Source organism: Schistocerca cancellata, chromosome 1 (genome assembly GCF_023864275.1).
Source record: "Schistocerca cancellata isolate TAMUIC-IGC-003103 chromosome 1, iqSchCanc2.1, whole genome shotgun sequence".
Classification (NCBI taxonomy): domain Eukaryota; kingdom Metazoa; phylum Arthropoda; class Insecta; order Orthoptera; family Acrididae; genus Schistocerca; species Schistocerca cancellata.
Genome location: NC_064626.1, coordinates 678,855,536 through 678,868,539, shown reverse-complemented (window position 1 = coordinate 678,868,539; position 13,004 = coordinate 678,855,536).

The following is a 13,004-nucleotide window of genomic DNA, read 5'->3' as shown; positions in this document are numbered from 1 at the left end:
TACCCTTATAACGGCAGCGGCATGCGTAAATGAGATAAAGTGAAGGCGGCTTGGAAGCCAGTGCATGTGGCTAATGGTATTGGGAAGCCATAATTAACGTTAACAAAAGAAGGCCCAGCTGCAGCGCAGACATAAATAAGGTGAGTACAATATAACACCTTTTAGAGTAAACATAGCCGAGACCATGGGTAAATGGTGATACTACTACAATAAAGAGGCTAGCAGCGACGACCCGGGCAAGAAAAATAAGAATTCACTTATAACGAGGAAGCAGTTGGCCGAAACCGTACTGTGAGATTTAGTAGAATTTCGGTGGGGAGATTAAGTCATATAAAAGCATTTTGAGAATTAAATTAACCCACAGAGAGCTCTTGTCTCACGGCGGGCCACACACATGCGTGTAGTAAAATTAGCGAAAACGTTGAGACTCAAATTTTACGTTTGCGAAGTGAGGGCGGTACGCTTCACGTACGTGGTGTGTAACGTAAAGCGTTAGTTCATATTCCTGCGGGAATTTTTGCGGGCTGAGATTTGTTCACGTCGCTCCATCCCATAGCGAGTGTGCGATTGACATTAATTTCGACCAGGGAAAATTTAACGTTCTACAGAACGCAGGAAAGTTAGGACTGATTGAATTCAGTCAAGGGCAGAGTAGGAAATTAGCATTACAGATCCAGTACGAAGAAAACGCTGCCGCAGTTCCCGATTGGTAGTGTACTAACGCGCGTTAGGCGAGATTAAATGATGAGTCGAGATTTTGTTCACTCCAACCTGCGTACGCTTTGAATATAGAAATTCAAGAGTTAGTTACTAACATACCCTCCACTGAGTACATGAGAGTTTTCATTAGTTCAAAAGATAAAGTTTATTCTCCACCATCTTATCCCATTGCTCAGCAATGACAACGTAGATGCAAATTTCATCGATAAAGGTTTAATTGTTTCATTTGTCATAATACTTTCATATGTAGAGATGAAGTTTTAATAACCACAAATTCAATGTCTAAATGGTGATTAATTTGTTGAGAGTTGAAAGTAATAAAAACGTCTTGTTGTTCATGACTTGAACCTTGAAAATTACGATAAATTAAAATGTAGAATGAGACAGGGAGAGGTTGTGTTATCATTTTAGGATAAATCTCAGACTTGTCATTTATATTAATTTGGGTATTCTTGTAATGTCACAGTGGTATTTCAATTAATTTCGAGACAGGACCAAAATTTATAGCTATGTGGAGTGCCTTTTTACCACCCTGCACTTGAGACGATAGTTAAGATACATTATCCATTGGCACATTAGATACGTTATCCTCTTGCATAAAGACCTTAAGATACGTCGCCCGTTTACAATCTATTGACATATCGCCTGAACCGGAGCATTGGTAACAGAAGAAAATATTTTCTCTTCAGAAAACTTGATTCTGTTCCAGTCAAAATCGTTATACTCTTCCGCATAAGAAATATGGTCGATCTTCTGATAATACGTCAAGCGTTAATTTATAGCAGCTCTTCGGCATAAAAGTCCATGATCTTTGAATCTCTTTCTCACAGTCCTTGCACCACCAGGAAACTGAGAAACCTTCCCCAGCTGACGGCAACTGAGATATGATTTGGTGTGTATAGTGTCGAACAGACATCCGTCGTACCTCTCACTGGAGACAAGGAGTCGCCCACTCCCACTTTTCCGCCCGATATGTCCTGTTTCGATATAGTGTTTCCACCAACGCCTAGACGTCCTCTTTGGAATTCCACGCCTCTCACCAGCTTCAGAAGGGCAGAAATTTCCGTCCTCAATCAGTGCGATAACACGAACTCTTGTCTCTTGATTCCACTGAGCACACATTATGACTGGTGCTTATGTGATGTAAAGTACATTTTACATATCATGTGTGTGTGTGTGTGTGTGTGTGTGTGTGTGTGTGTGTGTGTGCGTGCGTGCGTGCGAGTGTGTATGTTGGGAGAGGGAAGGGGGGGGGGAGTTAGAGGCCCCCAATGATGAGGTTATCAGCGCCCTCACTTAAACTGAAGACAGTTTATTGTTATAATGACGAACAGAAATGTATTACGTAAAAATACACAAGTGTCACTAGTTAATGAGATGTTGCAATAGTGGATAAATAAATAACATTAAGACGTGAAACAAATGTAGTACTACAAATCGGATTAAAAATCACTGTGAACTATTTTAATGCGATGAAAAATTACAAACTGAATTTTTACCCAACACATGTCCTGCATATTACGTTAAGTAAGTAACATGTATTAACTGCATAATATCGTTAGCAGAGACAGTGAGCACTTGTCGCGGCTCGAGACGAGTGCAGCGATCAGCAGTGCCCAATGCCGCCGCGATTTGTGTAGGTTGGCTGAGCGTGAACACTGCAGCAGACGCTTTGCCATAAACAGAAAAAAATCACCTTGGCTCTGACTGCAATGAGCGGACATCACTGCCTGTATGTTCTTATAGTAACCAACGTAAGAGTCTGCTCACAGGTGCCATGGAGCAATTGGAACGAGTATCATGTCATTAGTCATCAGAATATTAACCAATAATGAAATGTCTACTCTATTTGAATCCCAAGAAAATAGAAACTTTCTCACAAAGTAATGTGAGGTGATATCAAAATTTATCTAACACGCAAAAATTAACTGCAGAGCTTTCATGCACGCAGTAGTGGCACACAAGGAAATATTATGTCTTGGAAGCCTAAACTTCATTTCCTCCTCTCATATCAACACCCTTATTTTAGTATCAAGTGAGAAAATAAACACAAATAATTAAAATTTCTGAGAAGCATGTGAAACGTCCCCTTAGAAAAATTAATGAATTGCTGTGCTGGTAAACCCCTTACGTTATTTGATTTTCAAACAGCTGAGCAAAACTGAACGTACTCAGACATTTCTCTCTTTATTTATTCTGATCATCACTAAACTGACACACAATATTTTTAGCGCAACACAATCTGACTTTCAATAATCCCTACAAAAGAATGGACCTAACTAACAATAACCTATACCTTCCTTGAGTCACTTACCTCACAAAAATCTTCGTTACTCAAACTACTACAATACAGCGAGCGCCAATACTGCAAGCTAAATAAAAGATTCTAACTACAGAAGGCACTAACTACTGATAGGCATAGTTAGCAAATGAAAAATTTTGATAGAGAACAAACAATGTATTTACCTTAATAGTGTTCAAAAATCATAATATATATATATATATATATATATATATATATATATCAGTCCATGACATCCAGTCTTACAAATTTACTCTCTCTGATGGACACACGTCCAGATCATCCGCTCTCAAAACTCCGCCATCTCACTCCCCACATCCACCACTGCTGGCGGCTCACCTCCAACTGCGCAACGCTACGCGCTGTTCACATCCAACTGCCCAACACTACAATAACGAATATTCCAACACAGACTGCACACAGCACAGCCAGTGATTTTCATGCAGAGCAAAAATAAAAATGCTAAAAACCTAATAATATGCCTCGGAAAAATTGGAACATTGGACGACGAACCGGCGATGAGAAACGGAAAATGATGTTTGGATGCTGGAATGTGCAAGGTATTTCCACTAAAATAAATTTACTACCTGCAGAACTTGACATGTTCAACATGAATGTTGTTGTACTCTCTGAAACAAAGAAGAAAGGCCAATGAGAAGAAGAACTGGATAATTACGTACATATCTGGAGTGGGGTATCAAAAGCAGTAAGAGCCGAAGCAGGAGTCTCCAGTATCATTAAAAAAATTATGGAAAAAAAGAATCACGAATTGGACATTCATCAATCAAAGTATTATAACTGCTGAAATGACATTATTTGCTAGGGAAGTCGTGATTATTGGCGTACATGCACCCACGAACGACACAAAATATAAGGAGAAAGAACATTCTGGGCCACACTCAGAAAGACTATTGAAAAAATTCCAAGAAGAATGGATCTGATTGTCATGGGAGGTATGAATGGAAGGACAGGAATTAGAGAATCCTGTAGAATAGTAGGAGAACATGGGGAAGATGAATATAATGAGAATGGGGAACGATTGATTGCAATTTGTGAACAATTTGATGTAAAAATTACCAGAAAATTTTTCAAACATGAGGACATTCATAAACTTACTTGGCAACAGAACACTAAAGAACTTCGTTCTATAATAGATTATATTATCGTTAGACAAACAAGTAGTTTCAAGGCTGTAGATGTCAGATCTTATAGAAGAGCCCAGTGTGGATCAGACCACTATCTAGTCTTTCTTGCCATGGAAGAATGCAAGGAATGATACAAGTAACATAAATAAAACGAACCAGACTGAGGGAGATGAAAATTTACCTTTTAATATTGACAGCCTACAAGACGAAAGTATCAGAACACTCTTTGTGGATGGAAAGGAAACTGGCTGAATCATTTGAAGGAAGTACAGAAGAAATATATGACTATATAAAAACTAATGTGAAAATCATAGCAACAGAGGTGTTGGGTAAAAAAGATAGCAACCACAACCGTGCAGCAGAGTGGTGGTCAGAGGAACTAGATGTCCTCGTTAGAGAAAAACGAAATGCATTCCTTCAGTGGTTGAATGATAAATCAGAAGAAACAAGATCAATGTAAAAGGAAAAGAAGAATGAAGTGATGAAAAAAATAAGGATGCCAAAAAATGAAGCCAAGGTGAATAGGAAATTAGGATTTGGAAGAGCAAAAGAAGCATGGTCAGTATTAAAAGGGCTTCGACAGGATACAAAAAGCAAAACCAATCTCCAACTGATAATACAAAAGGAATGGGAAAAGTATTTCCAAAAATTATTAAATGAGGACAGAGAAGAATATCTAAAACAAGGAACAGTGGAGGAAAAAAGACATGAAGATGATGAGATCCAGATTTTAGAAAGTGAAGTACTTCAGGCGTTGAGAACAGGAAAGAATGGTAAATCACCAGGACCGGGCAATATCAGTCTGGAGTGTCTGAAATATGGTGGTGACAAAATTGTGAAACTGATAACACAGCTCTTCAACAAAATAGTACATGGAGATTTAATAGCCAACGAGATGAAGCTAGGTTACATTAATACAATATTTAAGACATGAGATCGCAAAATTTGTTCAAACTATCGAGGAATTTGTGTTACAAACATATTAATGAGAATTTTTGCGAAAGTAATTAAAAACAAACTGAAAAAAAATTTTAGAACCCAAGAAGAAGAATGTGAATTCACGGATGGAAGATCATGTGTAGACCATATTTTCACATTACGATAGATTTTTGAGAAACATAGGGAAAAAACCAAAAAATATAGGATTAATTTTCATAGATCTAGAAAACGCGTATGATACTGTTCCAACAAAACTACTTTGGAGAGCACTACATATGACAAACATAAACTTTTCCTTGATTAAAATAATACAACAATGTATAAAGATAACATTTGCCAAGTGAAAGTTGGTAATAAACTTCCACAGATATTTAGAACAAGCAAAGGCCTTTTACAGGGCTGTCCCATGCCACCATCATTATTTAAAACCTATATAGATATTAGCTTTAGAACATGGTCTCGTAAATGTAATAGTATGGGATTAGAAATAAGAGATGGAGTTTACCTACATCATTTATTGTTTGCTGATGATCAAGTAGTCATAGCACAAGATGGAGAGGATGCTAACTGTATGCGCAATCAACTAGCAGTAGCATACAAAACTTGGGGTTTGAAGATTAATTACCAAAACACAGAATACTTGACTAATGATTCAGAGGAGCTATACATTGAAGGAAAGAAAATCAAAAAGATAAACTCTTTCTGTTATTTGGGTTCCATTTTAGAAATCGAGGCAAAATCAGAGTCATAAATCAATAAAAGAATTAGTAGCGGACGGAAGGTCATTGGGATGCTTAACTCAGTCTTATGGAGCAGGAATGTAATAAGCAGAACTAAGAAATTAATATACAAATCCGTGTTAGAGAGTGTGGTTCTGTATGGAACGGAGACCTGGACAATTAACATGAAGCACATTAAAAAATTACAAGCTCTAGAGATGGGCTTCTGGAGAAAATCGGCAGAATCTCCAGGAAAGAAAAGATAAGGAACACTGAAATAATAAGGAGAATGGAAATAAGAGAAAGAATATATGACGTAATGGATAGGAAGAAATAACAGTGGTAAGGGCATGTACGATGAATGGAGAAAACCAGATTACCAAAATTGATACTGGAGTGGGAACTGGAGGGGAGAAGATGAAGATGGCGACCTATGACCACCTGGATCCAAAATGTACAGCCCACATTGAGGAGAATGGGCGCAGAGGAAAAGGACACACAAGATGGAAACACCTGGAAGAATATTTTGAAAATATAGTTTAAGAACGTTTATTCTTTGTATTGTAATTTCCGAGTAAATTATTATGTTGGAGATAAGCCTCTGTAATGAGGAAAAGCTCAAAATAATAAAAAAAGTAATCTTAAATATCGAAGGACTGACATCCACACTGTCACAGAGCGTTGAAATACAGCAAGGCTATCAGGACACAACGGCCAACTTGCCTGCAGGACCTATCTACACACGCTCCTTGTCATACGGAAATACCCATTCTTGCCGCGTACCACATACGCGGTACCGCCCCGTCCATTATTCCACTTGCTCGCAGCCACACTGTATTCCTGCGAGGGTTCGGACGATGTCGTGCGTCTAGCACTGAACACTTTCAATGGCTCGTCGAGACCTGAATAATTATACAGGATGTTTCAAGAGGAATAGTAAATATTGTAGGAGGTGGTGGTATAGACAAACTGCAGAAGAAATGTCATACAACATGTGTCCAATTTTTATTGAGTACGTACAGTTAGGTTCAATGCACTTTACTTTCATTTGTTGGACCTTACAGAATCCTGTTGTCTACACATCCTTGAAAATCAGCTTCCAGCATTACTGGAAGAGGTTCCTATAGCTACAAGAATGCGTATGTTCCTCCAGCATGACGGGGCTTCTGTACTTTCCAGTCGTCAGGTGACACTTCATCCAAACCTAACATTGATGGATCAATAGATATGGCCTCTTTTCCTGGCCACCAAGGTCACCGGACCTTATCCCTTTGGAGTTTTACCTGTGGGGATAGTTGAACAGCGAAGTCTACAAAGAAAAATTAACCCAACAGCCGATTTGATCGTTCGGATTATGAATAGCGCAGAGCTCATAAAAGAACGCAAAGACGACCTCAGAAGAGCTACATGTGGTGTTATCAATAGAAGTCAAAAGTGGGTTGAAGTTGGTGGGGGAATTTTTGAAAATCAACTTCGAACGTCCTCATTTACCTTTGCTTTAATTATGTTAGGGTTACGAACCTGTACACGTGTATTCAATAAAATGTGGATAAATTTATATGGAATTTTTTACGCAATCGTCTACACTACCACCTGATAAAATATCTACTATTCCTCCTGAAACACCCTGTATATGCATATATGTGTGGTGTCTGTTCTTTCTGAACGTTTAATAAGTGACAGCGATTTGGAAAATCTACGTTTGCGAGATAGTTACTTTATGCGTAAACACAGTGTCTCTCATCGTTTACTTTGTGGGAAACCTGCTTCTTTCTGTTCTAGCCTATACTATAGCAATGAGTGAATGCTCACACTCTTGATACCTCGCTGGATGTGCTGCTGCAACTGTAGCCAAAGATTGAAATCCCACTGGAAAAGCATATTTCAAGTCAGATGGTTTTTCTCCTCTTCTACCGTCATTGAAAACGATCACAACGAAATTAAGTATATGAATCCTACGAAACCCTTGACTTCATACTGCGGTGCTATGCAGATGAAAATAGTAGTCTGCATTATTAATTGTTGGTTCACAGGCGCTTCTCTGCCACTTATTGTAACTATTTTTTTAATGTTAGAGCTGGAAGAATAGAAACATCAGATTTTCGCCACGTGGAATATTCGAATCCACCTCAAGTCTTCACGTTTCGAGCAAAGACAGTATATCCGTTAGAAAAGCTAACAACAAGAAGCCTGGTCATGCCTGTTTTCTGGTGGACATGCCAATGACACTGATCTCAATAACACTATTCTATAGCAAAGATACATTGCCAACTCAACCACTGGAGAAGCTCCAAAGTTGTGAATCGCGTCTGGTAAATACGCTTTCAAGGTCTCTGTCCAATTAAGACACAAATAATCGTCGCAGTTAGTAATCTATGACATTTCGTTTGCACTCAGTGCATCAATGTATTACAAGCAATTACTCTCTAGCCCCTGAACCTAGTTATAGAAATGTGAATAAGACTCATTGACATATAATGAGGATATTCCGGCCCATGCCACCCACAATTTTGAGACGTACCTCTAGTCACTTCCGAGGTTACTTACAGAATACATCAGCTGGTATCCTTCCTGGTAGTATAACTGAAACTTGGCAACAACGCAGAATACGTTTGGCAACTCTGTGACCGACGAGTTGCTTCCTTGATGGCACAGACCTATACTGCTAATTCGCTTGATAGTATTGTGTCATTTCAGTTGAATAGTGTGAGTTATTTTCTCTTGAGTTGTGACATAAGGATATCAATTAATGCTTTTGAGTCCACAAAAGTCATTCCACACGGGGAATACAACTACACTCGTCTCTTACGTTGCGATGCGTTTATCTGTCATAGCAGCTACTGGGCAAATAAATAAGACCCTCAGGTCGAGATCAGCATGTACGGTCAGAGGGTTAGCTGCCCTCTGCAAGAAAAAAAATAAAAATGAGTTAATGGATCAACGATAAACTTGAACAACGTTCTTGCCTTCCAGCTGCAAGCTGCTTTCGTCCGCCTTTCGACACTCGCTGATACCCAGACTTTTTTGTGGCAGAGCTACTGGCAGGCAGAAAGAAACTCAATAAGGAGATCGTAAGACAACGCTCGAATAAAATTCGTCATGCTACTTTCAGTACCACTTAGTGTCGGAGCGAAAACCTTATGACATATTTTTTGTTGTTGTGAATACATAATTTTATCTATGAAGTGCCACATTTTCATAATACTTTAGTATGATGCAGGACATGAAGTAAATATAGACCTTTTCAAAGTCAAAAGACGGTAAATCGTACTAATTCGTCTTAAAATAGGCCCAATCGTCTTACAGACATTTAATGTTTTATTGTCCGCGCCTGGTAGCTGAGTGGTCAGCGCGGCGGACTGTCATACCTAACGGCCTGGGTTCGATTCCCGGCTGGGTCGGAGATTTTCTCCGCTCAGAGACTGGGTGTCGTGTTGTCCTTATCATCATCATTTCATCCCCATCGACACGCAAGTCGCCGAAGTGGCGTCAACTCGAAAGACTTGCACCAGGTGAACGGTCTACCTGCTGGGAGGCCCTAGCCACACGTTATTTCCATTTCCAATGCTTTATTAAGATAGTCTGCCGTCGTGATGTTTCTTTAGTAAGTTGAATTTAATTTGTATTAGTACAGTGAATATTTTAGTTGCGTTTTCCATTAGTTTTTTGAACGCAGCAGTAATCATCAAAGAGAAATTAATCAGCAACTGTATATTTTTTCACAACATCTAAAACAATCTGACATTGTTAAAGCAGTTTACAAATTTTACCCCTGTAGAAACCTACTGGCTCTGACGATGTCATTAAACCAGAGTAGTTTGTAGAGCATTTTCGTCTAGGAATGAATAGCCTTGATCGATCAACAGCGGGAGAGCTAAAATTTTACGAGTATTCGATCAGAGGGACAACTGCCAGAGAGATGACTTCCCTATCAATATCCTTGATAGTTTTGTTTCTCAAATCAACAGAGTGCGTTATCATGCAGTAGCACACGTGATGTAGTTTCGTCGGTCGACTTTCTTACACTGCGACCGAAAGGTGTCTCAACTGTTGACAACTAATTCCAGCTGTGATGGACACACGCTTGAGGTAGAATTCGTATACAATACACACTTTTGGAGCTATCAGATGGAAAATATTATGTTCACACTACTCTTTGCTCGGGTTTACGTCTTTTGATAGAGCCCAGCCTTTCATTTCTTCTTAGGAAGTTAACGATAAAGGCATCATAACTCGTCACAAGTAACAGTATTGCACAGTAATGCTGATGACATTCAAGCAAAATTGCAATAATAGTCACTCCGTCGATTTTTGTTGTTTCGAATTAGAGCATACAGTACTCCTACACCAGAATTCTGAACCTTGCTTGTTGAATGAAAATGTCGCATGATTGTTAAATGGTAATCCATCACTTATAGTAGTAGTCGAGACTTCCTTAATGTGGAAAATCATTCATGCCAGAACGATCTTTGTTGAAACAAGAATATCGTTTTCTGGCGTATTTTTCCCAAAAGCATTCGCTCCACACCCAGTTCAAATCTTTCGAGCTGCCTCCTCTGCATTCACCCTTCTATTATATCAAAAATAAATATCGTGTTGGAGATGTTACAGCTTTTTCCACTTCCGACCCCATTTTACAACGCTTAACTGTAATTCATGATTTTATAATGCTTAGCTGCAACATGATAACTACAACTTCTAATTCGAAAATGAACATTGATACATACACTGACAGCGTCGCGCCGCGTTCACCTGGGCGGCGCCCGATTTCAGGAGGCGGGTGGCGTGTGGCCGGTGCCCGGTAGCTGCTTTAGCGCGAGGAAACACCCGAGCGTAAGCTGTTCTGATAGCGACTCAGTCACGAGCTGTCCTGTGAAATTGTTTCTGGAAGTATTTGTTATTATTGGTGGGTAGAATACGAAGTCAATTATCTTCGTTATTCAATCAGACTCATAACTTTCGACGAGGACCGAAATGTGGTAGGAAAAGAAAGAGAGAGATACGGTTGGACGCGAACACATGTGTGGAATTCATGACGATTACCACTTTTTTTTTTCTTTTTGAGCCGCTACAGGAGCAGGACGACGGGAAGGGCAGGGGTTGACACCCGAGGCCGAGCCATCCCGGCGCCATACCCACACAAAGTGTTCTAGGATGGAAGGATCAGGGAGAGGATTTAGTGGGTTTGTCTATGTTATTTATTTTTTATTTTATTTTGTTGCATTTATGGAATTAATTTAGCCGAGGACCCGAGTCGTCTTCTCGTCTGTTGGTAGGGGTTCCTTCCTATTCCGTGCGTAGTGGGTCAATATGCTCCTGGATTCTTCTTCAGTATCAGCTTCTCATACCCGGAACGCCCCAGTGAGCAGGAGGATCCGCAAATAATAAACCTAAATAATTAGCGAAGTGGGTCCTGTACTTCGAGTGGCGGCTGAAGCCTGCATGTGTCGATGTCAGAAGGGACCAAAAGTCGAGTGTGCCTTTGCGAGCATCACGAAATATGTGGTAAAGGGCCATGCCTTTTAGCCAGTTAACGGCGTTCGTCATGATCGTTGGAAAGTATCCGCCGTCGGGGGGACTCCGCCAATCGCCGCTACGTGATTAGTCAGACCTCGATGGTCGTGGCACAAGGCAGCCGGTGTGCATTTGAATCAAGGACTGAGCATGTCGGACACAAGAGGTCGTCCGTCAGATGAATGGTAAATACCCTCTGACGAGTAGTAAACTTCCCGTTGATAACCACGTACCACAATGAGCGCACCGTCGTAGGCAGAAAAGGCGTGTGTACCGCTCGCTACACCGTGTTCCAGCCAACTTCGGGGTGTCTGTGTGCGACTTTATTGACAGGTTGCAGCTGTTGATAAAGGCAATAGAAGTCTTTCGCGCTGGGCATCCGTGCCGTCGGAAGGTCTGATCTTAAGTAGCTGAGGTAAATCAAGAACTCTCGGATGTGGGCGAGTGCCGGTGAAATGTGTCTTACGGAAACCGGGGGATGCAGAGAGTGTGATGCCACCTCGACTATCAGTGTGCCCGTCAGATTGGCGTGGGCAGAGATCCAGTGGTGGATGTGGAGAGAGAGATGCCAGAGTTTTGAGAGGTTACTATAAGCGTACGATCTGGACGTGTGTCCACCAGAAAAAGGAAATTTGTAAAGATGGATGCCATGAATTGATAGATATATATATATGATGAGTTTTGAACACTATTAAGGTAAATACATTGTTCATTCTCTATCAAAATCTTTCATTTGCTACCTATGCCTAACAGTAGTTAGTGCCTTCAGTAGTAAGAATCTTTTATTTAGCTGTCAGTATTGGTGCTCGCTGTATTGCAGTAGTTCGAGTAACGAAGATTTTTGTGATGTAAGTGATTCATGAAAGATATAGGTTATTGTTAGTCACGGCCATTCTTTTGTAGGGATTTTTGAAAGTCAGATTGTGTTGTTCTAAAAAATCTGTCAGTTTACAACTGATCAGAATAAGTAAAGAGAAAACTGTTTGAGAACATTGAGTTTTGCTCAGCTATTTGAAAATCAAATAACGTAGAAGTTTACTAGCACAGTTATTCGTAATTTTTCTAATGGGACGTTACATCGTTTCAAATTATAACGAGTGGATGGACATGTACGTGCTGTTCAGAATAGATCTCCACCCCTCGCTCTCTTACGGATTTATGGACAGCCCTGCAGGATTCACGGTGTCAGTTTCCTCCAGCACTACTTCGACATTAGTAGAGTCCATGCCACGTCGTGTTTCGACCATTATGCGTGCTCGCAGGGGCCCTCCACGATATTAGGCAAGTGTACCAGTTTCTTTGGCTCTTCAGTGTATAATCGTGTATTTGACAAGAAGCCAGGCGTAATTGAAATCTGTGAATATGGGATAGAGGTGAGGCCCCACGAAGCTTTAAATGAAGTGTTGTCACTAGATTCTTTTACTACCAATCTTGTAACATGGACCATTTTTACAGTTAACGTTACTATATCGAATACTGAAAGTATTCGCTAGTAGCTGCTTCTTAGAGAAGCTTACACTTGTAGTAGCTAAGAGATGTATTTCGTGCACTCCTTGTACATTAATTGTGTTTGAAATAGGTTTGTGTCAAAATAACGTTACAGTCCGTGGACCAAAAGAGAATAGTACTTCAGCACACAGAGAAACGAAGCTGACGTTCATGTTT